The 26,327-nt window shown below is 45.7% G+C and overlaps 1 protein-coding gene and 1 long non-coding RNA gene across 10 annotated transcripts in view; one reads left to right on the top strand and one right to left on the bottom strand.

The window, feature by feature from the left end:
- Nucleotides 1-7,107: 7,107 nt before the first annotated feature.
- On the bottom strand, nt 7,108-7,928 carry LOC139799861 (uncharacterized). Its single transcript, XR_011727499.1, has 2 exons — nt 7,822-7,928; nt 7,108-7,308 (listed from the first exon to the last, which is right to left on the bottom strand). It is a non-coding gene; the product is annotated as an uncharacterized lncRNA (long non-coding RNA).
- LPP (LIM domain containing preferred translocation partner in lipoma) overlaps nt 7,896-26,327 on the top strand; it is a 333,750-nt gene continuing 315,318 nt past the window's right edge. For 5 of the 9 annotated variants that reach the window (XR_011727498.1, XR_011727496.1, XR_011727497.1 and 2 more), the window contains exon 1: nt 8,338-8,404. The gene's annotated coding sequence lies outside the window, so the exon portion shown is untranslated. Of the gene's footprint in view, nt 7,995-8,335; nt 8,405-26,327 lie in introns of those variants that run through there. The other 4 variants (XM_071752337.1, XM_071752336.1, XM_071752335.1 and 1 more) reach the window with 2 other exon arrangements.

Below are 26,327 nucleotides of genomic sequence, written 5' to 3'. Positions count from 1 at the left end.
GATAAAGTCCCAGTGCTTTCAAAGACACTTTGGTGATGCTCAGCTCCTCTGTCAGCACCTTGGTACCACATGTGGCCACCTCATCTAGGCATCTCCAGAGCAGCACTGATGTGGCTAAAGCAAGGCCAAGTAGCTTGTTCCTAGCTGAACATAAAGCATGGGTGAAAGGTCTCAACTGGAAAGTCTGGTCTAGGACAACTGGTCTAGGACAAAGGCAAAGCAGGAGAGACCCCAGATGAAGTCTTGAACATACACAGGGTTGAGATGGCTGGTTCTGCTGTGCTTGCACAAGTGAAGGCACAAGCTGACCTCTCTGATGGTAATAAGATAGGGTGGGAATGGTTATATTGTTAGGTGACTTGTTGTCTTAAACCCTCCTTCTCTGTAATGCTAAATAAAACAACTGCTTGAAGGATATAGGTCATTATCCCATGTCAGCTACCCAGAGGGAGGAAACAGAGGGTGGTAAACAGCTGACATATGGGCGTAGCCAGTTTTTGATTTAATAGTGAAGAAAAGTGGCATTTTTCAGCCTACACTTGGGGAGAGTAACGTGAGCAAATGGTGGAACTGTGTGGCTGGAATGTAGGCAGGATAATGCGAAAAACAACTGAAAACTTTTTCTTAATCCGTGTGGAAGGTGTCAGCCTGAAAAATATGGGTGATAGTTTTGCTATCAAACTATTCATTTTGCTAAACGAATAGTTTTGCTTCAATTTTGAAGTAACCCTTTTAAAAGCTCTTTGCAGAACAGGTATTTGTAAGTGTATTACTTCATATTCACAAGCTCAACCCAGAGTGCCAGCCCTTCCTTGAACCAGGCTCCTGCAGCTGCAGTGGCTCTGGTGGGTCCATAGTATCAAAAAAGTAATTGAAGTAGACGTGTCCTGCAAGAGAAGAAGGGGTATGCATAGGTAGCTCTGATATCTTACGCACTTGCCAAGGCACCAGCTAGATACTGATACTAAGGTTTCTCCAGTGCAGCCATCTCATAATGCCTCTGCTCAGACTCGATTTTCTCAAGTTATTATGCTGAAGCAGCACGGGGAAGATGATGTTCCCCATGTACATCTACTCTCAAATCATCAAATAGACAATACTCTCAAATAGATAAGAGGCAAACAATTTGGAAGAGATCTTTGAGCAATCTGGATTAGCTCTCCTCTGACATTCCTCTCTAGCCACAAGCAGCTCATGAGCAGCCCCAGTGCCAGGGATCTGTCACCTCACTGGCAGCAGGGTTGGGCTGGCTCCTTGGCAATACAAATTCTTGACAGTATGAGGAAATACTTATGTGGGGATAGCTAAACGCAGGGCTGCTTGGGTGCCCTTTATCACCTCCATATCCCACAGAGGAATGGAGTAGATGTAGCAGCCCATGGACAGAGATGCTGATGGTCAAGGTCAAATATGTGGGTTATAAGAGGCCTATAAAAATTCTCAAGTCAGTCTATACTTATGTGCTAAAAAGTATACGGAGATCTTAGGGAGGAAGAGAGTCCATCACTTTATTATCCAAATGTATTCTCCCAGAGGCTGGGAAGGGCTGTTGTCTCTTTTTGTAAATGCTGCACTGAGGAACAAAGCTCCAGGATCACTGGTGAGGAATACGTTAGATAAATGTTTCTCATTAGAAAATGTTTATTTGTCAGACATTATTCCTTTCACGTTGTGCGTGCGGCAGTGTATCCACACTCTAGGAAATGTTTTCTTGAAATCAGCTTGGAATGTCTGACCAAAATGGTCCTCCATCGTGGCATGGTCATTCTTGGGTGGCTGGGAGACTGCAGGTCAGGTGTTGGAGCTGGAGCTGGCAAGATGGGGAATTAAAGCAGACAGAATGGTGCCCTGATCCTCAGTCAGTTCTGGCACTGGTTTGTTTTTCATTGTGTGTTTTTGCCCTTTATTTCAAGGGAAAAAAGACCTCCAAAAATGTTGAGAAGTCTTGTTTTTGTCACAGTGGAGATGGGAAAGCTTCCAGACTCTCCAAGATATTGGCAAATGGTGGAAGCTGTTTCCAGCTTAGCTCAATCTGCAACTTTCCCAAGGTCCTACATCTGCTCTGTTGCAGAGATGGAGTCTCAGTGCTTGTTTCCTACAAAGAAAATGATGTCACACAGACTGTCTGATCACGTAGCTGACAATGGGCAAAGCTGGCAGCCAAGATCTGGAGACCCAGTAGCCATGTTGTCTCGCTTTATCTTCATTGTCCTCTGTTTACAAACTGCTCTGTCAAATTGGCCACACTCCTCAATTTCCATCCCTTATACATCTTAAAGTTGATGCTTTGAGGCGTAGGACCTCTGCAGAAGATGGCTAGGGATTTTGCAACATTCCGTGGAAGAAAATTTGCTAATGCACAGTGCAGTATCTTAAGGTATGGGATTTGGGTCTACTTAATCCTGGAATGTCCACCTCAAGTTACTTATCTTTGGCATTAGCCAAACTGCACAGCTTTTGATTTCTTAAACTCTTCTCATCAATTCTGCAGTTTTCCCCTCAAGTCTGTCCAAAGCTCAGGGAAATGGAGCTGTCCAGGGGCCAAGGTGAGAGTTCAAGTTTTGTTCATGTGAAAATCATCAGGAGAAAGAGTGTACTACCTTTGTGCAAGGAGGCCAGAAGGTCACTGGCTTATTTTGCAGTCTTGTCAAACAACTCCTCTGTGATCTGTTATTCAACAGAGCTCAAATTGTTTTTCATCCAGAGTAGCTCTTTGTATTTTAATTTTTGTTTCCTTCTTTGAGTGTGTGTGTGAATTATTTCTTTTTTTTTCACCAGGGGGAATGTAATTCTCTCTTTTCCCCTCCTAATATTTCTGATCTCTCTAGCTGTCTCTGTACTACACCCATCTTCCCTTATTGAAGGAGCTACATGTGAAATTCACAGTTGGCATTTCTAGCTTGCAGGGATTATATTTATGTGGCTGCACACATTTTTATGTGCTGTAACTCAATTTACTTTAGAAGAAGAGCTCACAAGATTGATGAGTGAGGTGACATATTTAAAATATACATCTTGTAAATGTGTTAATGACTATATGGGCTATAGGTCCCAGTGGAAATAAGAAGAGGCATTCTTTTAATAAACAATGGAGCACATCCAGTTTTTCTTCCTACTTAAGTTATTTCCAGTACATTCACTAAAATGCTACCAGATTCAATAATATTTGTCTCTTTCTTGGCGTCTTGCATACATAGCTTTCTTCCTTGACAGCAAGTCCAAGATTTTTTGGAGCCAAAGCAGGAATGATGATGTGTTTTTGTTGTTGTTGTTGTTCTAACCAGCTGTCTCTGCTCATCTTGCTGTCACTAGGAGAAGACATCTGCTTAGTGCATTCAGTATTTTTGCTTTGATTCTCAACAGGGAGGTCAGAGTCTATGCAAAAATGTCCTCCAAAATATTTGTTACCACAAATATTTAAGTCTGGGGTACTTCTTTGTTTATTCATTGTGGACTCCTTAAAAATTTGACTAGTTCCTTTCCTGTAAAACAAAGCACTCATGATTTCAGTGCTAAAACCTGGACATGAGACATTCACCATTAGCAAGATATCGTGTAAGATACCAGATAGTATAAAATAAAAAGTCTAGTTACTTCTGCTTTAATTATGTTACAACTCTCTGATGAGATACTATAAACCTACTTTTTTTTCCCCCACCAAGCTAAGATCCAGCCAGTGGTGATTCTTAATGAAATCGTCAACTTCTTTACTGATTGTATGTACTAATTTCATCAAATTTGATTAGAAAAATGGAGCAGCGCTAGTTATGGCCTGCCTGTGGCCACAGAGCTCCAGGCAGTTCTTTCTTCTAGGCACTAACAACTCTCCTTCCTCATTACAAAAGATCCAGTCTAGCAAAACACTTCAGTCCTTAAATCCACCTCTGTTCAATAGAACACCTAAACCTAAGCTAAATTCTCTCTGGGCTCAAATTGGATTTAAGTATGTCCTTAAAATTAAGAATGATGCACTGGCATGTTGCTCAACTGCACGTTTGGGGTTTAGCTGTTTTACAAAGTTTTTCAGTTTCTTCCAAATGTGGCACAGGCAGGTCTGGCCTGGATGTTGGATGGAGCAGAGCCTGAAATGTGTGCAAGGACATCTGTGTTTCTGTGAGCTACTCAAAACTTACTGTGGCCCAGAGTAAAACTGTATGGAATTAGATAGAACAAATCACCAGATAAAACTAAATGTCTGGTGAACCATACGCTAATCAAAGGTGTACAGAGATGCAGAGGAGGTTGATGAAGGGCATGCTCTTTGATACACTCACAGAAAGTTGTGGGGGGTTGTTGGAAATTGTATTTCTCATCAGTGAAGATTATTTCATTGGGGTTCTGGCACAGACTCAATCACTGTCAGTGATCTGTGCTATACTAATACCTGCCCAGTACATGCCTTGCATTCCTGTCTGGATGCAAACATACCTGCAAAATGGGGAATGACAAAGCTTGCCCCACTGCTGTTCCTAGATTCCTTCCACCAGGCTTCAAGCACAGGAGTATCTCTAAATCAGGAGCATGCACCCAAGTTGGAAATTAACTCAGACTTGCAGGTTGAGTCTTTTCTCTGCTGTCTGCCTAGCATCCATGCTGGTGCTTCCTCATTCCTTTCCCAGAGCCACAGAAATACTATTGCTGTGAGCTCAGATTTTGCATGTGTTTCCAATACCCTTTGGAGACCAAAGGGTCAAGTGTGCCCTGCAGTGTGTCTTGATGGGAATGGGTGCCCCCGTGGAGAGGTGGGTGAAAAGTCTTGCGGTTTAGGGCAGGAGAGTCTTCAGTTGATCTAAAGCTAATTGCATCTGATCTTTGTCTGAAAATTAGGTGGCAACTCTCCCAAGAACATGTGTTTAGTATGTTTTCCAGCCTCTCTGGCTTTTACCCACGGAAGGATTAGTTCACCAGGTGGGCGATTTTCCTGTTGTTCTGGAATTGTTGCAAGTGAGGGAATACGTCAGATCCCTGCAGCGTCATCTGATTAAGAGCTGAATTGCAGCAAACATGACTTGGGTTAGAGATAAGAAAACTTTTTCTAACTGTGAAGATCTGGAAGGTATCATGGTTTAGGTGATGCTAGTCCTGCTTTATGGATCAAGGAATAAATTCCCATGACTTCCACAGGGTCCTTCCCTTTTTATTTTTTTAATGATTTTACATCTGAAATCTCACCAAAAAGCAGAGACCCAAACTCTGAAAAACAGACACGGGGAGGTGAACCAACTGGTTTTAGGTCTTACAACACGAGAAAAGTAGGAACAGAGGCCAACATTTCCAGGCTTCTACTCATGAACCTTAACCACTAAAAAACTTCATTTCCTTGAATTAATATTGGCCCAGACTGACTCTTGTATTACTGCCTCCTGAGCGGCCTATGCAATGTCAGGCATTTTAGTCTTTCACTGTTTAATTCATTTTGCTGCTATGGTGCAGGGTGTGGTAGATATTATTAAAGGAATGATTGTACGTTGCCAGCATTTTTTATTATTTCCAGGCAAAGGACAGATTTTCACAGCCAGGCTCAACACCTTGCATTTTCTACTTTCATTTCCAAAGTGTATGATATTGGTTGTGATAGGAAACTGAAAAAAAAATAGAAAATTCATGCTGTGCTTGACAAGGCAGTGGCCATTCTGGGCAGCACGTTATAAGGGTAATGGGCTGCGAACCAAACTTCTGCTGCTGTGCTGCAGAGGATTAGTCACAGTTCATCTACCTGAGAAATGGAGGTAGTAGTAGTTACTGTCTCACATTCAGGAGGCTCTGAGCTTAAAAGTTTTTGGGATCATTTGAAGGCTGCTATGGATGTGCAAAGTATTCTCTCTTCTGCTTAAGAAGACTGGAATATTGCATAAGCTTGATGGATAAAGAAGCAATAATTGCTGGATACTGGACAAGGAAAATATTTGACCACTGGCTTTCTCTGAAATACTAAATAGAGAACACTTGTCTCTTATCTTGGGCCAAACAGTTTCTTTTAGTTTTCAGATGCTTCCCCTAGACACCAGCTGACACAATGCAAGGGTTGTTGCAGATTTGCAAGAAAGATAAAACAAAGAATTAAAATAAAAAGGGCAACCTTCCCTTTTAAGTCTGCTTCTCCAGAGCATTACAAATCAAGACTCTATCAAGAGCCCTATCTCTGTGAGGCTGACAGACAGCAGTGCCAGGAAGTCCCTTATGTCAACTGCCTGACCCCTGCAGCAGAAAATGCTGTCATGAGTTTTTGTCAGAGCGCGATGAAGAATGCACATGGCCTTGCAGCCTGTTGGTCAAAATGCTCAATTGGAGGACAACACTTGAACTGTAGGTTCTCCAAGGAGGGAAATGACCCCGGATTTACAGGGCCTTGGGCAAAGGCTTTGGCTGCTCAACTTGTGTTGGTGCTGTGGTCTCATCCACTGGTGCTTTAGAAAGGAGCCGTGCCCATGTCTTTTGCAACAGGCCTTGTTTGCAGAGTGCTGCTGGCACTCTAGGTAAACTTATGGCATAGGGCCTGGGTGACTCATGTGCTATTCTGCTCTGGTTTTGGATCTCAGCAGGATTTAAACACAGGGTAGGTGGCTGGGACAGGGCTAGGGTATTTCTAGTCATAGTCATAATGCTTAGAAAACGTCTGTGGCTGTGACTGAAAGGCTCGTACAGACTTAGCTGCAGTGCTTCTAAGATAGCATCTGGCCCCAGCAGCCCTCTCTATCCCTTGGGAGGAATTTAGCACCCCTGGTATGGGAGGCCAGTGCAGGACACCAAATCAACCACAGTCAGCAGATTTGCATCAAGGATTGAATCTGGGATATGTCATACTTCCCCTGCTGTGGGGCCTGCCAGGAAAGGGGTGCTGGTTAGAGTTGGGTGGTATCTCCTTGGGGTCTCTGATCTGCCAGAGTGCTCAGGTCAATCTGGGAGCATGCTTGCTTGTTTCAGTCACTCTGGCAGCAAGGGAAGGGGGGGAGGGAAACTGGATCACAAATCTTTGCTCCAGCTCTTGAAATCTTTTAGGCACTTAATATCCTTTTTTGGGTCCTTATGAGCAAACTTTCCCTCCTAGGGCTGTCAAGAAGTGACTGTGGACATTAAAGCTGGTAATGGGATAAGACTGTAAACATCTTCTGAAAGTGCACAGCAAAGCCCTTTATTGTCAAAATGAAATACATTTTAAGTGTTTAAAAACTCATCCAGGCATCTCTTCCAAATGAGTAAGGCTTGGCAACTCTTTACTCCACGACCTGAATGCACTGTAACCCTTCTGTATTCCCCTTCTCTTCAGGGCACATGCAGATAACCAACAGCTACTTAAAGGGTAATGTTCTGTTGTAAAAATAATCACATTCAAAATCCAAATAATTTTAATTGCAGTCCTTATGAATAGTCACAAAACAAAGAAGAAGTGACCAGAAAGCACAGCTTCCCTTCTCCCTGTCCTTAGTATGCTCGACAGGTTTTTAGAATCTCCAAGCAGGCAGTTCCTTTCTAGCTCCAAGCATCTCTCACCCCTCGCTTTCCTCCCACCCCCCTCCGCCGCCTTCCCACCCCCCCTTTTTTTATGAGCCTCTTTTGGGCCAGAACAGAGAAAAGTTAGTTGGAAAAGCACCTAAAAACCGTAGGAAGCCCTGGAGAAAACATCTCCATGAAAAGTTGAATACTGGTGCGCATTTCGAGCCCTAACACCCGAGGCTGCAGGGCAGGAGGGTGATGCTTGCAGGGTCGGGGCTAGCTCCAGCTCCATTGCCCCCACCCCCGAGGTACCGGTAGTTGCCCCCCTCAACCCCCCTAGCGCAGTGCAGCCCCCTCCTTCTCCGCTGCCCGGGCCCCAGCCCTTACATGGACAAATCTGCCTGCAGGGAAAGGCAGGAATTTGGGCCCTTGACGTCAGCCCCCGGCAGAGCGCGGCAGCCCGGCGGGGTGGGAGGCAGCGGCCGCCGCTTTCGCTTTTTGTTTTAGGGGCGTCCCGCCGGGCTCGGGGCTGCCCCCCCCCTTCCTCAGCCCGACGGGAGGTAAGGGCCAAGAGGGGAACGGAAGGGAGGGAGGGATGCGAGAGGGCCGCGGCCGGGTTGATGCGGAGTGGCGCGGGAGGGGTTGGAAGGAGCGGAAGGAGGGAAGCGGAGGGCGGTGCGCAGGAGGGGCTGGACGGGGGGGATGCAGCGGGGTATGGACATAGAAGCACGGAGCGCGGGAGGGGCTGCCCGGGGGACGCGGCCGGGCAGCGGCGCAGATCGCGGAAGGGGGCGGCGGGCGGAAGGGGCCGGCGGGGGGACCGAGGGGCGGGCGCGGCGGGGCGGCATCGGCTGCGGCCTCATCCCCGCCCCCAGTTCCACCCCCCCCCCCCGGTCCCACCCCCCCCGCCCGCCGCATCCTCCCGCCGCCGCCGCCGCCGCTCTCGCCTCCGCTGCCTCCTCCCCCCGAGGTATTGTTGCAGATAATAACTTGCCCCCTTCCTCTCCCCCCCCTCCGCCCGCCGAGGCAGCTGTGCAACAGCTGGAGCCCCCGGCTGGGGCGGGGAGCGCTGCTGGCCTCCCGGGGGGGCCGCGCTTGGCTCCTCCCTCCGCCCGGGCCCCCAGGCCGCCTGGGGCGGGGGCAGGCGAGGGGGGGGGGCACACGGCCCGGCCCGGTGCGAACTCGGCGGCGGGGCGGGGGCAGCTCTCGGGTGTGGGGCGGGAGCAAACTTCCCCGGTACTTCATCGGTACTTCACCTCCTCTCCCTCCGCTCTCGGTGGGGGCTGCCCGTGGGCCGGGGTCCCCCCGGGCGGCCGAGGCTCGGGTGCTGCCGGCCGCAGGTGCACCTGGCCCGGCGGGGGCCGCAGCGCTGCCCCATCGCCCGCCTTGCGCTGGCCGACCCCCAGCCGGGGCTCGGTAGTAAATAAGTTGAATAAAGCCCTGGCAGTTTTTTATACGCTAGGGGAGGCCCGCACTTCCCCAGCAGGTAAGGACATAAAAGTTTCCCACAACCTCACGTCACCCTGGACTTTTTTTTTTTTTTTTTTTTTTTAATCACATTTTTTTATTTTATTTCCTCCCTCTTCTCTTACCCTCCCCTTTTGGACATGCAAATCTTGTTCCCGCCATTGTTCAGGAACACTCTTCAAGCCCTGGGGCTGTGGTGGGGAGAAGGCAGTACTCCGGAGTAGGAGGTGTTGATGGAGAAACTCATGCTGTAATTGCTCTGGCCTCTGTACCTCGAGGTGCCGTTTAGCCCTGTTCGTGAAGCAAACGAGCTGCTTTATTTTGATTTTTTGTTGTTGTTTTATGCCTGTACGAGTTTGCCTTTTGGCCCAGTTGTTTGGCTTTTCGGGGCTGAGTTCCTGTTTGGTATCTTTCTATCTTACTAGGCAATTGATACAAAGTTGATACAAATTGATTATACAAAATTGATACAAAAGATACAGAGTTTTCTGCAAACTGTCAAGCTTGATGATATGTCTTCCTCCTCATCCACAGCACCTTGGCCACAGTGCGGAAAGCGGTTTTAACCCATGTGAAATGCTAGGTCTTGCATGGAAGTCTTAAATTTATTTGAAACACTCTAGATTTCAGACTTCCTTTCCTTCCTTGGACTCATTTACCTATAGAATTTGTACTTACACCTTCCAGGAATGATTTCTAGGGTAGAATGTGAGAGAAAGTGGGGGAGTCCCTGGATGTCTGGGAACTGGGAGATACAGCAAGTGTTGCCTCACCAAGTAATTACCAATACAGGACATTAGGAAGGCAAGAAAATTCTTGCATCATCGATACATTCCCAACCATGTTCATACTGGAAAATGTTAGTTGCTGTCCTGTGTGTAGCTGAGCTTGCTGTGCAGCAACACAGTTTGGGGATGTGAGGGACTTTCTGGTTATCGCCACCCTTGCTTCAGTAGGACTGGCCAAGGCAAGGCTGAAGAATACATTGGAATATGGAATTTCCCTTGGGAAATACTTCTATCTGAGGATAAAGCTGTACTGTTTAAAACTTCTCTCTGCCCGTTGGCCTACAGTGTCTCCCCTTGCCCACCTCATGACCTTTTATAGTATCCCTTCTAAGTTTATTAGCTCTGTTATTCCCTTCTTTCAGTTGACTAGCCTGTGTTGAAGGGTTTTTCCCTGATAGGCAGTGGGTAGGTAGCATGTGATTGGACTGTGAAAACGTGCTCCTTGTGCACAGAGAGGGCACTTGAGTGATTTTTAACTTTCCAAAAGTCAGTCCCAGACTTTGTGCTTTGTGTGGAGGCTGTGGGCATGTTGGCCATTCATGTGTCCTGTGTTGCCAGCAGTCTTGCCATCCAAAAGTTCCAGCCAGGAATATGTGGCCCATGTATGCCACATATTATGCTACCCATATGCCACCTGAGTAAATGGCACTGTGTTTAGTGATAAGTGTTTAGTGATACTGTCTGTGATGTGCTCTAGTGAAACGTCTAGAGTGGTGGGCCAGGGATGGATTTCAGTTCCTGTATCCTGGAAGTCATAGTTAGGGTATAGAAAAGCCCAGGTTCCTGTTCAGTTTAGCGGCTTCATCTTCCATAGCACGTGGGATGTCCCAAGTTGTGTTCCTCTGAATATTATCTTCAGCTGTGCTGCATTACTGAGAGGTAATGGCCTCTGTCCTAGCAGAATCAGGGCCAGGTGCAGTGTAATTCGGGTTTTCAAATAATGAAAGTGCAGATTCAGGTGTGTATCCCTTGCCAAGGCCCTTGTTTCTCTAGGATGTTTGGGGGTCAAAATCTAGAGCTAGACTACTGAGTTTTGCAAGGTACTTGACAGTGTTAGCCTCAGTGGAGCTGGAGTGAATTTAAATACAGAAAATGATCGTCAGTATATATTTTTAATTAAAACTCATAGTATAAATTATGGTGTAGGAGTTCATGATCAGAGTGGCAGCACACTCAATTTTGAAGCCCTTGTTTGTTAAAATCACTTCTTGTATTCACCTTTAGAATGACTGACTATAAACCTTAGGTGACTTATAAAAGAAGCCTGGTGCATATGGTTTTTGGGGAGGGAAAGTAAAAATGGTGGGGAGCTAGAAAAGCAGAGGGAGTTTGATCAGTAGTTTGAGATTGCTGCTACCTAAAGTACACGTGTTAGAAAGTCACAGTGAGTCCTGTTGTGAGTGGAAAAGGGATCGCTGTTCCTGTGTACCAATGCAAGCCATTGTGAAAATTAATAAAATTAAGTGCTTTTTCATGTAACTAAATGGTGGCATTTATAATGCAGAACATAGCTAAGGGCAAGAATTTAGCTAAATCTGGTAAAGAGATAGGACATTTTTATGAATGTCAGGTATGTTCAGAGTTATATCAGCTCATGGTGATGGCTCTTACATTGTAAACATCTAATTGGAAAGAAGAGATGGTTTCGTGCAGGTTTCTCTGAAACATCTCCTACTGGCTCTAGCTGGAGAAAAGCTTGGGTGGATGACAAATGGTTTGCAAGAAGACAGTTTCTGTGCATCTGTGGAAACATAAACCCTCAGGGTGCCCACAGGGGTTTCTCTAGTCCTTTAACCATCATGGTTATGCGAGCAATACATTCTTGGTGACACTTGGTTCCTCTTCAAGATTCTGGCAGCCTGGCTCTGACAGCTCTGCCTTTCTCCTACTAAACTCCTCAGCCCTGATGTGGCTCTGGGCAGCTTCTGCTCCAGCTGGCCCCAGCCCACACTGGGTTTCACCTTTGCCTGCTCACCCACTCTCTTCCTTGTGTGGTCTGTGGCAGCCCTGGTAATCTCTCAGGTGAAGGAATGGCCCTGCTGATGCACGATGAGGTTTTATAGATGGCACTGGGATGACAAAGAAATATGTATTCCTGTTAGGTCCATCTGTGTTTTTTAGGTACATTATTATTTTGATGGAGAGAAGCCTTTAGGGAAGCAATATGAATACCAAGGCTGTGTGACACCAGAAGTCTGGGATTCAGCACCTGTGTTTGCTCTGTGCATGTGTGAGTGAGACAGCAATGCTCTTGCCTGCTTTCAGTCATGTGTAGCTCCTTTCTTACCCTCGTAGCTTCATCATCTCCCATTGCCTTTGCGCTTGTAGCAGGGTAATTCTGCTAAAAGCTAGAGAGCTTACTGGGACTACAGACATGCTTAAAAATCAGGCAGGAGTGGGGAAGACAGAAACCATAGTTTATCTAAGGTTGTGGGTTATCTGAGGGACAGATTCACAAGGAACAATACCTTTAAAGAGTGTGGGTTATGTGTAGGAAAATACAGGACTTGAAATAACTTTATGAACAGTGGTGCCAGAGGAGGAATTGGAGGGAAGATGTAATCATCTTTCACATGTGCATTGGGATGCTAGAAGACAGCATAAGTGAACCCTGAAGAGCTCCATTTTCCACTTTTTAGTTTGGGAAGCTTTGTAAAGTAGAAACAAATAGAGGAAAGAAAACAACAAATCGAACTGAAAACCACAGACCAGAAAAACCCCACAAAGTTTAAAATCTTTTTGAGACCTTGTGCCCAAGAAACAGGGGTTAGCGGGGTGCAGGATTTAGCTTTTTCTGTTTCTCCTGCTTCCGGGCATGGTAGGGCAGGGAGTCTTGCAATTTTTCCAATCCAGATGTGAAAAAAACAGCAGCCTGCTACCCACAATTGTTGTGATTAAGGTTACTGGTAGAGACACCTCAGTGGTGATTCTCCTTTCACCTCAAAGAGCTGGTTTTGATCACATCCTGAGCAAACACAAGAGCTGGCATGAAAATGATAGCTTTTAAGTAGTTGTCAGCAAGTCTCTGTCGCTTTAGACTGTCAGTATCTGTTGTTGGGATCTGTGGGTGACAGTGACACACATGTGAGTTGCTCAGAAGTACTCCCAAATGGTAGCAATATGCTCAGGAAAGTAAAACAAACATTGGTGAAGTTGTGGGCCGCTGATAACCTTTTCTTAGAGAAAGACAAGAGTGTTGCAGGCTGTTAGAGAGGATGTTTTCTGTTGCCCTCGATGCCATAAGGGAACCTCATTTTAGAGCAACTCCTCAGTACCCCCATAAATTGCTTTGTTAGGGCTGGGATGTTTAATGGTCTCTGATTTATGACAGCTTTGTGTCTGTGTGAGAGTCTCTCTTTGGAGTTTCTGGATCTGGCTGGGAGGAATCCTATTTTTTTGTCTATGTGGGCTTATGCACTTGAGCATGCTCTATGAAGGTGCCATTCAACGTGTAGCTTTTCTCTTCCCCCTGCTCCTGGTGCCCACTGATGCTTCAGGGCAGGCAAACCTCACCAAATCTTGGATGATTGTGTTGCTGTACAATAGTTAGTGAGTCTTAATGTGGCCATGATCTTTAGGTAATAAAATATCAACTAACTTGCCGTAACTATCTTGTTTAATGTCTATTAAAAGCCCCACATACTTCACTCACTGGGTGAAATTAAATAGAAGTTCATCCAAGCATTTAGTGCTGATTTAATTTAAAAATAAGTTGATCTCCACAGCTGGTAACAGGCACAGAGGATTTAATGAATGTTCAGTAAACTACCTTGTTAGCTCCGAATTGCAGAGTCAGGTCTTGTTTATGCATCAATTTGTAACTTCCCACCCCTCCCCCCCTTTATTTTAGTTCAGCGGATGTCACCGTGGGGAGCTGCAGTTGTGTCCTCCCTCTGCTCCTACTCTTTTCTCTAGCTGGAGACCCTCAGGCAGGTGATGCTGAGGACCCAGCTGCTTTGTTATGGGAGCAGCCTGGCCAGCTGGGTGAAGGCAGGCAGGAGGGATGGAGGAGGCTGTGACAGATTGTGCTGCAAACCTTGCAGAAGGGGCTCTGGAGCCTCTTGTGCTGGGTAGGTATGCACTGCACTATAGGGCAATAGTGGTCCAGTTCCAAGCCTTAGTTAAGTGTAGGGGAGCAGACTTGAAAGGGCTTTAGGGCTTTTTCAGCAGTGTGGCTGGCTATGTGAAACTGAGGTTGGTGATGTGGCTTTTTTTGGAAGAGTAACTCGAGCTTCACAGGTGACTTGCAGGTGGTCCTGCTGCAGTTGCTGTGTTTGTTGAACCCCAGCTGTGGTAGTTTATATAACATGTGTGTGCATCTTCAATGTGCTGTGTTCATGTACCCTGAGGAGCTCTTGCTGTTTCAGCAGTTTATTACCTCACTTTTAACAGACTTGAATTACTCTGCTTAATGAGGCAAGCTTGAATGAAAGCAAGGAGTCTCCCAGACAGTGTGTGGCATGCAATGACTGTGTTGGGAGAGTGATTGGATTAGCAGCAGATAAATGGTTGTTACTCCAACTCCCCTGTTACTGCATCTCCCCTGCCTCCCTCACCCGGGTTTCAGCTGTGTTCCTGTTTCAGGTCAGGCCTAAAAGAGATCAGCTGGCTTAAATTTAACACACCTCATCGCTTGAGGTAGGGACTTGATTTGCTTTTTATGGGATTGTGCAAACATTGAGAGACACCTCAAGCTATTCCTGTGGCCAAGACAAGCCTTCACATTGGATTTCCCAAGAGAACCGGATAGTTCTTGTGTCAGCCACGTGGCAGTCCTGTAGTTAATTACAAGCAATGCACTTGGTTAAAAGAAGAGTATTAAAATTGTAGAGTCCAAGTTCTCCAGAGCTATGAAATGCCAGAATGAAGGTTGTTGATGAAACCTTAATTTGGCCTCCACTGCAAGCAGGTATTGTGATACAGCCACCTAACTGCCAGGGCACCTACTCTTTGTGGAAGGTGATACTTAATGAGCAGCTATTAAGTTTCTTTTCTTTTTGTGCCCTGTGAGGCCCCAAGCCTTATTTACTATTTACTGTTCAAACTCAGGACTGAATGCAGAATTACTGATTTCCTTGTCTGCTTTTTTGGAGTGCTCTTAACTCTTTCTTAGGAGTGCTTTGCAAGTTGGGTTGACTATTTTTGTAGTGCCTTCCTGAGGTGAGGGAGAATTATTCTTGCCATTTTACTGATGGGACACTGAGGCTTTGAGGGTGAGGTCTGGCACTGAAATGTGGGAGAATACAAGCCATTTAGAGCATGGTTGTGCTTTTTACTTTGCAGTCCAGATAATCAAACAGAAATTATTGAAAAGAAATGTTTGTAATTACAGACTGAAGTTAGCGTCCTTTCCACTAATTCTGGAGATTGCTCTGACCTGCTTATTGCAGCTATGCCTACCTTTACAGTTCATCTCCCCCATCTTTTCCACTCTTACCTGCCTCTTATGCATTATCATCATCATACTTGACTGGGAGGCAAGGCCTGTACTTACCTTACCAGGGTATTGAAATGTCTAGGTTAGTACACAAGTTGGTCTTTGTCTCTGACATTAAGAAACCAGGGCAGCTTAACGCATTTGAATCTGAACTGCAGTGGTGGTAAGGTCCAGAAATGAGCCACAAAAATGGCGAAGGTCCAGGTAGTATTCATGTGGACAAACATATTTCAAAGAGCAGAATAAGGGTAATAGGGACATCATCTTCTGAATGCTTCCTCAGTGGCTGGTTTTCCTGTGTACAATAAGACAGCCACTTTTTTTAGGATAGTTTAAACTTCCTTTAAAGCTGTGGTGGTTCTCTGTCACTTCTGATCCTGTAGGCTATTTCTGGGGGAGAATGAGAATTATGCTTTCCCTATCACATTCCACTTTTTCACAGAATCCATTTCTTTCTCAGATTCCTTGGGATACAGAGAGCTTAGCTTCAAAAACACAGCATTGCATCCTTGCCATTTAAGGAGGGCTTGGTGAACCTTCCGCTTTGTAAGTTTGAAATTCAAGTGAATGAGTAATCCAGCTGAACTCTCTGCAGCTGCTTGTGTGCCTCAAGATAAGCAAATTTTTAAGCACTATCCTGTACCCAAATCTTGATTTTCTTCCAGGGCAGACAGACGAGGAAGAAACAATGGGCAAAAGCATTGAAGTTATCTAGTGAGATGGCTGGCTTCTTTTCTTCTGAACGTGCTGGCAGATAGCCATAGCCTCACTGCAATGAAGGGTCAGCCTTGCATGGTGCAAGGGATCATACTGTAAGCAAAGCAGACAAGTTGCAAACCTCTCCATCAGTGACATTAAGTGACAAATTTTGGGGCAAAAGCATATTTTGAAAATTAGGAATAATGAGTTGGACCTCCGTGTTGTTGGGAGAATGAACGTGTGTGGTGTTCTTAGCACATAATATGTCTTGGAGAGTCTCTGTTTGCATTTGAGATTTGGGAATGGGGCCAGAGCAGCAGGTGAACTAAAACAATATAAATGAGCCTGTCTTTCTGAGGCACTCCACCCACCCCAGTACTCAAACAGCCCAAGTAAAGGGTCACAGCCTACAGAGTGACTGTGAACCTCCTTCCATGGCTTGGCACAGTGTGTTTCACTCTGCTGCGTGGGAGAGCTGTGAACTCAGGGTGTGTGGAGGAGAAGGAGCTATGAGAGCAGAGCTCATTGCCTTGCTGCACGTAAGGATCCTGGTAGGGTGGGTTTGTTTCTAAGTTATTCTGTGACCTGTGTGCAGTGTTTGGTGGTCACTGTTTTTACAGGTGATTGTCAGATCACTCTGAGGGTGCATGGCAGATGGGTTGGTATCATGTCACCTTGGTATTGCCTGGTGTGTTGAATTGCTGTGGTGTATCCTGGGGTGAGAAAAAGAGGACTCATGCACCTCTGGTGTGTTACAATGATCATCTGTGCTGGTAGTGGCCTACCTTGTGTAGAGTCAGTCAGCTTACTGGGGTGCCATACACCTACTCACACCACCCTGTTTCTATACCTGCTGGAGTTCCCTGAAAGCCATAGCCCAGATCTCTGGTCAATATGCATTTGCACTCCTAGTTAGGTGGTATTTTTAGCTCCTGTCTGGTGGGATTATTTGCAAGAAGTCTTAGTGAAAGTGATCTGTACCAGCTTTGTGCTCAGGGCAGCTGTCTATCTGTGTTGGCTACTCCCCATTTCTTGAAGGTGAAGTGCACTGAGGCACAAGCAACCCTTGGGTTTCTGCAACAGCACTTAGTAAGTTTCTCATGTCTGAAATGAGTTGATTCATACCTGATTAAGGGTGTGTCCAATTTCATGGGTAGAACTGGATGTACAGAAGTAGCTGTGTATTATCACGAAGTCCCACACTGGATCATGTCGTTCAGTCCAACTGTCTTGGTGGATACATCTGCTAGGGCAGGAGTATTTTCTGTGTGTTTTAGTTGTGCACATCCTGCTAGACCTGTAATGGAAGTGATTCCAGATGCTCTGGATCTCTAGAACAAGACAAGGTCTGTTCATCTAATGAAAAACATGAGTAATTCTGGGTATGGTCTTGGTGTGCTCTTGGACTTACATTTGTGCTTTGCTTTGCCTTTGCTTCTATAGCCTATGTATAACGTTTTTTTGTCACAAGAACATATGGCTCCCATGACCCTGCCATCACAAGTCATTGTCACCTATAATTCCTTTAACAAATGTGCTTGGGCTCTTCCCCATCCTTCCTGGGTAGCTCCTCTTCCTCATGGCTGCTTGTCACCTTGGTTTCTGAGCTATGCAGGCTCTCTTCTCATTCCTCAGCCCTTATTCACAGGAGGCTTCTGTAGGAGGGAGGGACACCTAAGGGAAAGGTGACATTTGATGCAGAGTTGCTTGCCATGAGGAGCTTGGGTGGCAGCTTGGCCTCTGGAAGAAGCTGAAGAGCTGGGGGCTGAGACTGTGATCTGCAGCCCTGGTGAGACTCCAGGGAGTGGGATGAAAGCTTGAGAGAAGTTGGGTTTCTCCTATACAGGGCAACCCTGTATAGGGTTGTGGTATTTTGGGGGCTTCTGGAAGGGTTAACAAGGGTTAACCTTGTTAACAAGGTCCAGCTTGTTAACAAAATTCAGTTGTGCAATTGGATGGGGTAAAGTGAAGGAGAGGAGCGGTATGACTTAAATTAGGAGTGACCAAAAGTGGGCTGTGGGATATAGGTGGTGCCTTGTGCCTCCATCCCAGCTTCACACACTAAAATCTGGCAGGGGAGATCCAGCCATATGTGTATTATGTGGGTTTGGGTCTCAGTCCAGTGTTCACATCCAGAAGTAGGTCAGCCCCTTCCTTATGATAGCATTTGTGTGCACTTCACAAACATGAACCAACTAATCCTAACAGATGTTTGGCAGCCTTCTGAGCCCACAAGGGAAGTTAAATATCATTACACTTTGCTAGAGAAGTGCCCAGCATTCAAATAACACCTGCTAAAAGAGCCCATGTGAGCTGGGGTGTGTTGGTGGCTGTGTGGGTGCAGCATTGCAGAGAACCTGCTGCCTCTAGGTTGGGCTGCTCTGACCAGAGCAGCTTGTGCTGCCTGCAGCTATGTGAACGGCCAGGCTGGGTTTCCACTGGAATCAAAGTCATAACTTCAGCTTTTGAGAGGGAATGGGATTTAGCTGTGTGTGTGCACACTTGCACCTGATTAAAATCCAGCTGAAAGGAGGGACCCATGGATTTTGCCTTTGCCTGTGTGTTGGTGTGCCCAGCTCTGTGGTGGGGGTGTGTGAAGGCATAATGCTCCTTCCTGGCCCAAATCCTTTGCTTGCCTCCCTCTACACGTGAACATGTAGTTGCAAGATCCATGATTGCTTTGAGGTCAAACAAGCTACATGGCTGCATGTTCCTGAAGAAGCAGTTTATTCTGGAGTTGTCTCTGGACTCTGAGATTTTCAATGCACACTGCTCCATCCCACCATGAAGTGCAGCCCCAACTGCCTGGCAGAGCTAACACACTGAGGACAGGGGAACTCCACTGCAATAACTTTGCTTCTATGGAGTAATCAGAGGTCTCGGATAATGAGGGTACTGCAGATATTTTAATCAGGAGATGTTTGCTTGGTGTTGCATGGGCCAGAAGCTGCCTGACATTTCACTTTCCCTTAGAAAGAAAGGCTGTTTGGCTAACTTTCCAAAGAGAAAATGATGCTGTACACACAGGAAGGCTTCTATATGTCACTGTAGCTTCCAGGGTTCACCTGCTTATTGAAATTCAGCTGCACAAGGGTGGGGTTAAAATCAGGGAATCTATCCCCTTCTCATGGATCATTAGTGTCCCAACAGACAGTCTGCAAAGAGCAGCTGGGAAGAAAAAGAAGCTCCTTCTGCATCTGAATGTTTGTTTTCTGGGTTCTTTGAAAGATACTTAGGATGCTTTAAGCTCTCAGCTCTTCTTGGAAGAAGGGCCACGTATTATTCTCCCAGCCTCTGTTTTGTGCTCTGGATTGATGCTGTCATGATTCTAGGGGCAGAGCTGTAATTGTAAGGCTGCTGAGTGGAGGAGGACCAGTGAAAGGATAGTTCTGGATTATTAATGCATCAAGGACTTTCCTTAGGTGTTTCCTCACTCAGATCTTTATCAGTCTCTGTTAAATATCAGTCACAGCTCAGGATACCTGCTGTGCTTCTGTCTTGTGACCTGAAGTTTCCTGAAGTCTTCTTGGGTCACAGACCCTGCCAGTTTTTGCCACTCTTCATCCCAAGAAGAAGCTTTGGGTGTCTTCTGCTATGACAGAGGCTGTGACCTGTTTCTTCTCTCCTTCATAACTCTGAACTTGATGGGTTTGCTCCACATGTGCCAAATGTGTGCATCTGACTTGTGCCATTCTGCCTGCTGCAACTGCCTGGCCTTTTTGTCTGCATTAGCTTAATTGAGTGGAGAGCTTGCAGAAGAAGCTATTCATTTCCCTGGTAACTGTGCTTGACAATCAGAAGTTATTCTGGGGGCGAAGGACCAGCACAGATTTGTTTTCCTTGGCTGCAGGTCCATAGCCCCTAATAGTTTCTCACTCACATGAACTGAGGTTGACTTGGTTTGCCACTAATTAAAAGCCAAAAGGATATGTAGCCCTCTCTAAAATAATTACTGTCTTCAGTGAATGAAGACAGCTCTGCTTGCTTCCTGGTTGTTTCCAAACCCATCCATTTGCTGTATTACCCTTGCAATGGCTACGGTGCAGGGAATGGCCCCAGCAGGGCCAGCAGCTCAGTTCTGCTGCATTGAGAATTTGTACTTGTGTCCTTTCTCTGCTTTTGGACCAAAGGGAAAATACAGAAAAAGCATGGAGTTACCAAGAATTTTATGAAACCTAATAGCTGCATTGAGAGGGGAGTGTGTTTTTTCTCTGTGGGAAGTCACTGAAGGTAACAAAGGTGTGTATGCCCTGTGTATCTTTCCTTTTTATGGGCTAAAACCAACAAAACCAAAAAAAGGTTTTTACTTTATCTGTGCACAGTACCAGGAACCCTGAATGCAGCAGATGAAGTTCCTAGAGGGTTTGGTTTCTATCAGTAAGTAGTTTCAGATAAACATTAACTTTGATTCATGCATTCTTCTGGGCCTGGTGATGTAGTGGAAAGTGTCTTCTCCACGTTTGCTCAACCTCTGTGTTTGTCACATTTCTGTCATCGTCAGGGCTGGGTCTTCCACAGAAGGAGGGCAGGGGATCTAGTCTCTTCAGCTGGTCCTGTGTGTCCATGCAAGTGCTCCTTTGGAGAGACTCTCTGATGTCACCACTGTTGAGACCTTGAAGATCCAAAGTGGTTGAGCTCTTGGGTGGCAAGGGCTGGAGCCACATGGCTGCCATTTCCTCTGTGCATGCAAAGGCAGAAGCACATCTCCAGTCTTTCTTCTTATCTCCACCATGGGATTTTGGCCTCTGAACACCAACTGGTGTAGGAGGAATAGCTGCTGGGCAGCAGTCACCAGCTGAACGTACCTCCTCTCAAAGCAGTGCTACAAGGATGGGCAAAAGTTCTCCTAAGACCACCAGACTCAGAGTCTGGGCCAGAATCAGCTCCATCCATAATACTCATTCCAGGAATGTCCTTAACCTGCTGTTGAGGGCTGGCAATGGCAGCCATGCCTTGTTTGTATGTAGTCCCTTTCTCTGCTTTGCTACCCTGGTTGCAAAAGTGACTCGTGTTCACTTTTCACAGGGAACATTCCCAATGTTGCTGTGCTTGCCTGCAGGGTTTGTGAGGAGCAGCAAAGGACCTGTGCTTTCTGAATCTGCCTGTTTCATGTGGCAATATCTGGCTCTGCCCTTAGTGGCAGGGTTTTTTTACATGCAGATCAAATCCACTGTTTTAATTGACTAAGAAAAAAGAAGAGGGCATGAACCCATGACCTTGAGATAAATAGTTTCATATCGAGTCCCTGAGCCCCTAAGCCACCTCTTTTTGCAGGAGTAGTGTGGTTTAATCAAAGGCCAGAGGTTTTGTTGTCTTTGAGAGCCCCAGAAGAAGAAAGCAAGCTTTCCTTGCTCCTCTGTGTCTGCAGTCATTCTTGTCCTGTCAATTTCCCATTGAGCTTGCTGTGCTTGTCTTCTGTTCCTGGATGATGGCTCTTTTGACCTTCTCTGGTCTCTCTGAATATTGATAAAGGCCTAGTGATTTAGTCTGCTATGTTTCTAGGATTGTAATGAGATGTATGGTGGTTACAGGTGCATGGTTTATGCAGGGCTGCTCTGAGCTTGTGTGCAATGTGCTGCTTGGGAGGCTTGACAGGCCACAGTCATCACTTGCCAGCTCTTCCCATGCAGCCTTCCACGCATGTCTTGTTTCCAGGCTGAAGGCCAAGTGTGGTATCTCATGCACTGCTGTGTGGTCAGTGTGGGTGGGTGTTGACTTGTGCATGGCCACTGCTGTCTGAGACATCACAGTTGCTTGTAAAAGTTCTCGTTTTACTCAGTGTTTCCTTCTTGGGTGGTGACCAGGTAGGTGGCTTTACCTCTTGTGACAGGTATTCTGTCTTTCTCTTTCCTTTTCTCCTTCTTCCTTCCTGACTGCAGTCAATGAAGTTTCTTGAGCCTGGCTGATGTTATGGAGCTGGTCTTAGTTGCTTGCATGTTGGATATTGACTTCCTTGATGTTGTGCCAAATCAGTCTGAAAATACGTTCTGCTGAGATCTTTGTCTCAAGCTTCTGCAGTTCCCCTCTTTTTCCCCTATCACAAAGTAAAAAAAAAAAAAAACAACAAAACTCACTTGGCTTGATTACATAAATGCTGGCTTCAAGGCTGGTGACAAAATTCCCTCTTACAAACTCAGTATGGCAAGGTAGGAGCAGGTGAGGACAGGTGTGATGGTGGTGTTATGCTGTTAGATGATCCTGTGAATCACACCATTGAGGTGGAAGAAGATTGAAGATACCTTTCTTGGTTTCAAGTGTTTTGTGCCTTCTGTGTGATGTTGTACCCACACACAGTAGCAAATGTTTCAAATAGGCATGAATTCTCCCAAAACACAATGCTCATGTGTAGCAGGGTGGAGGATGCCATAAGGCAGACTCTTTGCAAGAACCCAGAGAATTAGTAGCCAAGATAACTTTGTGCTGAGAAACCTCTAGGTAGATGGGAAGAAGTGTGTGAACTCCCTGTAAATACTGATGAAGTCCAGTAAGGGTGCTGAGGATGTTTAATCATTAGCTTTTTTGCAAATCAAAAGCCTCTTTCTTTCCCCTGGGAAACAGGTATGCAAAGTGAACTGTATCATACTGGTCCAGGGGTGCTGTTTTATAGTAACTGTTGGTGCTACCCAAATACCAAAGCAAATGCAGAGCAAGTCCAGCATATGTTCTTTTCCAGGATGAGATGAAATGGCACACAGGGGATAAAGACTTGCTAATTTTTAAGGACAGAAAACTTTTAAGGAGAGGAAAGATGTGAAAATACTTCCACTTACTGTGCTGAAAGAAATTGTGATGAAACACAACCCCCTTTTACAGGCAATTAATTAAGCTCATTTGAGGGGAAAATAATCCACAGAATTCCTGTGGAAGTCTGTACAGCTCCTTCATGGTGATGGAGAAATGTCTAAGTTCTGCTGTTTTCCCTTCACTGAAGCCCAAGCTGCAGCTGGGAGGATGGGAGCACATACGGGGTCCAGTGCCTGGCAAACAGCATGTGTTCTTGTGTCCCCTGTCCCCTTCACCCTCACCTCAGGGAGGAAAAAGTCCCTCCCTGACATGCAGGGGAAGTGCCTGGAGCTGTGTATAGTCCTGCAAGCATATTCTCAGGTTGTTGTGCTGAGATAGATGGACATTTGACATCTACACTGCAGGATGGAGTGTGCAGGGGGGTCCTGCCCAGCCAGGGGATTGAGATCACCTTTCCTTCCCCTTGCAGTGCTGCTGAGTGTGCTGTGGAGACTTCTCTGAACCCTTTTTTCTACTTATTAGTGCCAGGTTGAGCCTTGCACACCCCAGGGGTGTTGGCAATGATCTCCCAGTGTCCTCTGGGGGAGAGGATGGACAACAGCTTAGTCTGTGGTGAAGGTCTGGTGGCTCTGGGTGAAGGTGACAGCATGCATGTGGTGGCATGGGGCACCCTCACCATCATCTCTCTCCATCCCAGCCTGGGAGCAGGGGCTCTGAGGTGGCAGAGCGGTTTCCCTGTCACAGGGAGGAAAAGCATTAAGGATGGCCTGAAACACTGCCTCAGCTTTTTTTTTTTTTTCTTCTTTTTTTAAAATGCCTTTTGTGATAAGGGCCAAATTCAGTGAGAAGCCTGGCTTCCAGCTGAAGTTGGGGTAATTTAGGAACTATCCCAGCTTTTAAATGTATTTTTGGTATGTCTCAGTCAGCATCTATGATGAAAGTAATGGCACTTTCTTGTTCAGCAAGTGGACATATCCACAGGCATTTGTCGTCCTCCTACTTTTGAAAAGTAGTAAGAGCAGTTATTGGAGCTCATCAGAATCACTCCAGAATATTTTATCTGCATTTATTTTAAATGGTCTCCTTTCTCAAAAGAGTTTTCTGCAGGAAGTGTCAGCTTGCAACTCAGTTCTTGTTTTGTAAAGGAAAGTATGCTTAGGTTTTTTTTATTTTTCTATTTGTGATGGTAACAGCATTTGCTTAAAACAAAAATGCTTTAATGAAAAATGGACAGTGGTGGTGAGGCTGCTCCAGTCTATGCTGAATTCCATGTTAACCAGGTGTCTGCCTGGCTTTGAAGGAATGTAATTCCTTGTCCTCTCAGTCCAGCTGTTTTGAAGGAGAAGCAGCTACTGAGAGAAATTTTTTTCTGCCTATTTTATTTATATTTTTTTAATACAGGTGTTTGAGGCTCTTTGTTGCTCATATGACTGAAGGTATTTGTTCCAAGGCTGGCGCAGTTTGCTATTAAGGTATAAAAATGAAAGATAGCTAATGCTTGGTCATCTTTGGAGATGAGGGGATGGAGGGGACAAGACCATTTCTAAACCAGAGAGATTTACTGGCTGGTTGGGCTTTTTAAAAACATAATAATGGATTATAACACTTTCAAAAGTACTAAGACTGACAGAGTAGGCACAGGAGTGGGCAATCCAGTTAGTTGCCAGGTATTTGTTCCCATTTTCAAATGGTCTGGCCAAAACTGGATAAAAAAGAAGCATGGAACACAAAGGCTGTGTAGTCACATAGTTTTTAAATTTTAAGTTTCATTTACAAATCGAGTTAAAAGTGATAAGAGAGCCTGCCACAGTGCCAACGGATTTGTTGTGGTGATAGCCAAGCAAACCTTGGAGAGGGTGATCTTTGCCTTTAAATTTTGGTCATTTAAAACCAAAATGGTTAAAAGAGCATAGTCCTTTATAATAGAACTTCATTATTAAGCCCTTAAACTTGAACAAACTTGCGCAAAAAGGCCATCTCTGTCCTAGGAAATTTCAACCTAAAGGTGGGCTGTTGAAGACCCTGGGCTGGGTGTAGGGAGAGGCAGGTGCCTTCCTGACCCCTGTGCCTTGGGGCACAGCACTTCTCTGCTCCTTTGTGCTCTTGGTCACTGTTGGTCTGTTTCTTGACCAAGCATCTTAAGATGCAGGAAGCATGTTAGGGAAGTGTTCTGCCAGTGCTGTCTGGTGAAGATGGCTGTTCCTCAGGGGGTGGGGGGAAAATGACTTTTTTTGTTCAGAATTGTAAAACATTATCCATTATTTGAAACTTGGGCTCTGTGGGGCTCTGATACTTCATGAGAACTTGAAAGGGAAGTCATTAACCTTCTTTGATCAAGAAGATGGGGTGCATTCAAGTGAGAAAGTGAAACTGCCCCCCTCTTGCTTGAGATCTCTTCAGCCAGGCTTGGTGAAATACAGACAGCAAATGTCAGGAAGGGGAAAGAAGAAGAAACAAAATAAACGAAAACCACAAACAAACAAACAAAAATCAATGAGGCTGTTCTGAAAATCTTCCACTTCCAGTAGACTGAGTGTGAATAGCATGAGGCTGGTAGTCTGTGCTTGAAAATGCAGGATCCAATCCTGGTGTTGATTACAGACACGTAAATTGCAGGCAGTGATGCTGGCAGTGATGGGAAGCTGCTGAAAAGTTGCTCCAGCATGGGACCTGGCATAGATGTGCTGATGACTTTTGTTCCTTAGCCACTCTTCTTTTCTATCCATCTTTGTGTATTTAAAGAAATGGGTGTGATGTGGCTGGTCCTGTTCATGGGTTGGTCCCCAGCTGTTGCCCAGTGACTCCAGCTTTGAGAGCCAGTGGGGTGTCTCCTGGCTGCGGGGGTGCTGTAGGTGGGACTGTCTTGATGTTTTCTTGGCCACTGCTGAAAACTGCTCTGCCTCAGATGTTGATGGAAAGTGGTTTTTTGTTTACTTGGCTTTTTTTGTTGTTGTTTTTTTGTTTGTTACTTTGTTTTTTCTTTTCTGTTTTTTTTGTTTGTTTGCTTGGTTGGTTGGTTGGTTGGTTTTTTTATGATTCAGCAGTCTTCATCTGGGAAACCTGGATGCCATCACCTCAGTGCAAGCTGAATCCCGTCCCTTTGGCACTGCCATGCCACTGGAGTGGTCTCTCCTTCTTCCTTCTATTCTCCTGCTCATTTTTTTCCCCCTCTTGTTTTCATCTCAGTTTATGAAAGCTGGGACAAACTCGAAAATCTAGTGTAATAGCAAAAATAAAAACAAGTCCCCTGTCCTAGGAGCCAGGTCTGCCATTGCTGCAGGAGCCCAGGGCTCCCGTGAGGCAGTGCTTTAACATCAGGCTCTGCACCATGCAGGAGCTGTCAGGGATTTTAGTCTTTTATGGGAGCTAATTTTTGCCATCAGAGCTGATGGTCCATGCTGTGGCCAGCATCAGCCTTCCTGTAGTGTGATGGCTGGACCAGGAGTTCAGAAGTGACAAGTCCCATTATGGCCAATTTTGACACATGGGGTTGTGGCAGATTTAAAAGCAGCTCTGTGCTGAGTAGGGGTGTGATAAAGGAGGGGTGTGTGCTTCCTTGCAGAGTTGCTGCTTTGCACCAGGACAGGATCTGGCCTTCCAAAAGGCAGCAGTGGGGTGTGTTAGCTGTGGCTGTTTGTATCGAAGACTGAGCAGGTGCTGCTGCTGGCAGCAGAGCAGAGCAAACGTCTCTCCAGCATTTGTTGTTTTGTGTGATCTTTTTATTAGATAACTTCAGCAGTTTACTGTTGAATCAAGCA

Source organism: Heliangelus exortis, chromosome 9 (assembly GCF_036169615.1).
Source record: "Heliangelus exortis chromosome 9, bHelExo1.hap1, whole genome shotgun sequence".
NCBI classification, from domain to species: domain Eukaryota; kingdom Metazoa; phylum Chordata; class Aves; order Apodiformes; family Trochilidae; genus Heliangelus; species Heliangelus exortis.
The sequence above is the reverse complement of the archived record's forward strand: the minus strand, read 5'-3'. Positions and strand labels throughout refer to the sequence as shown.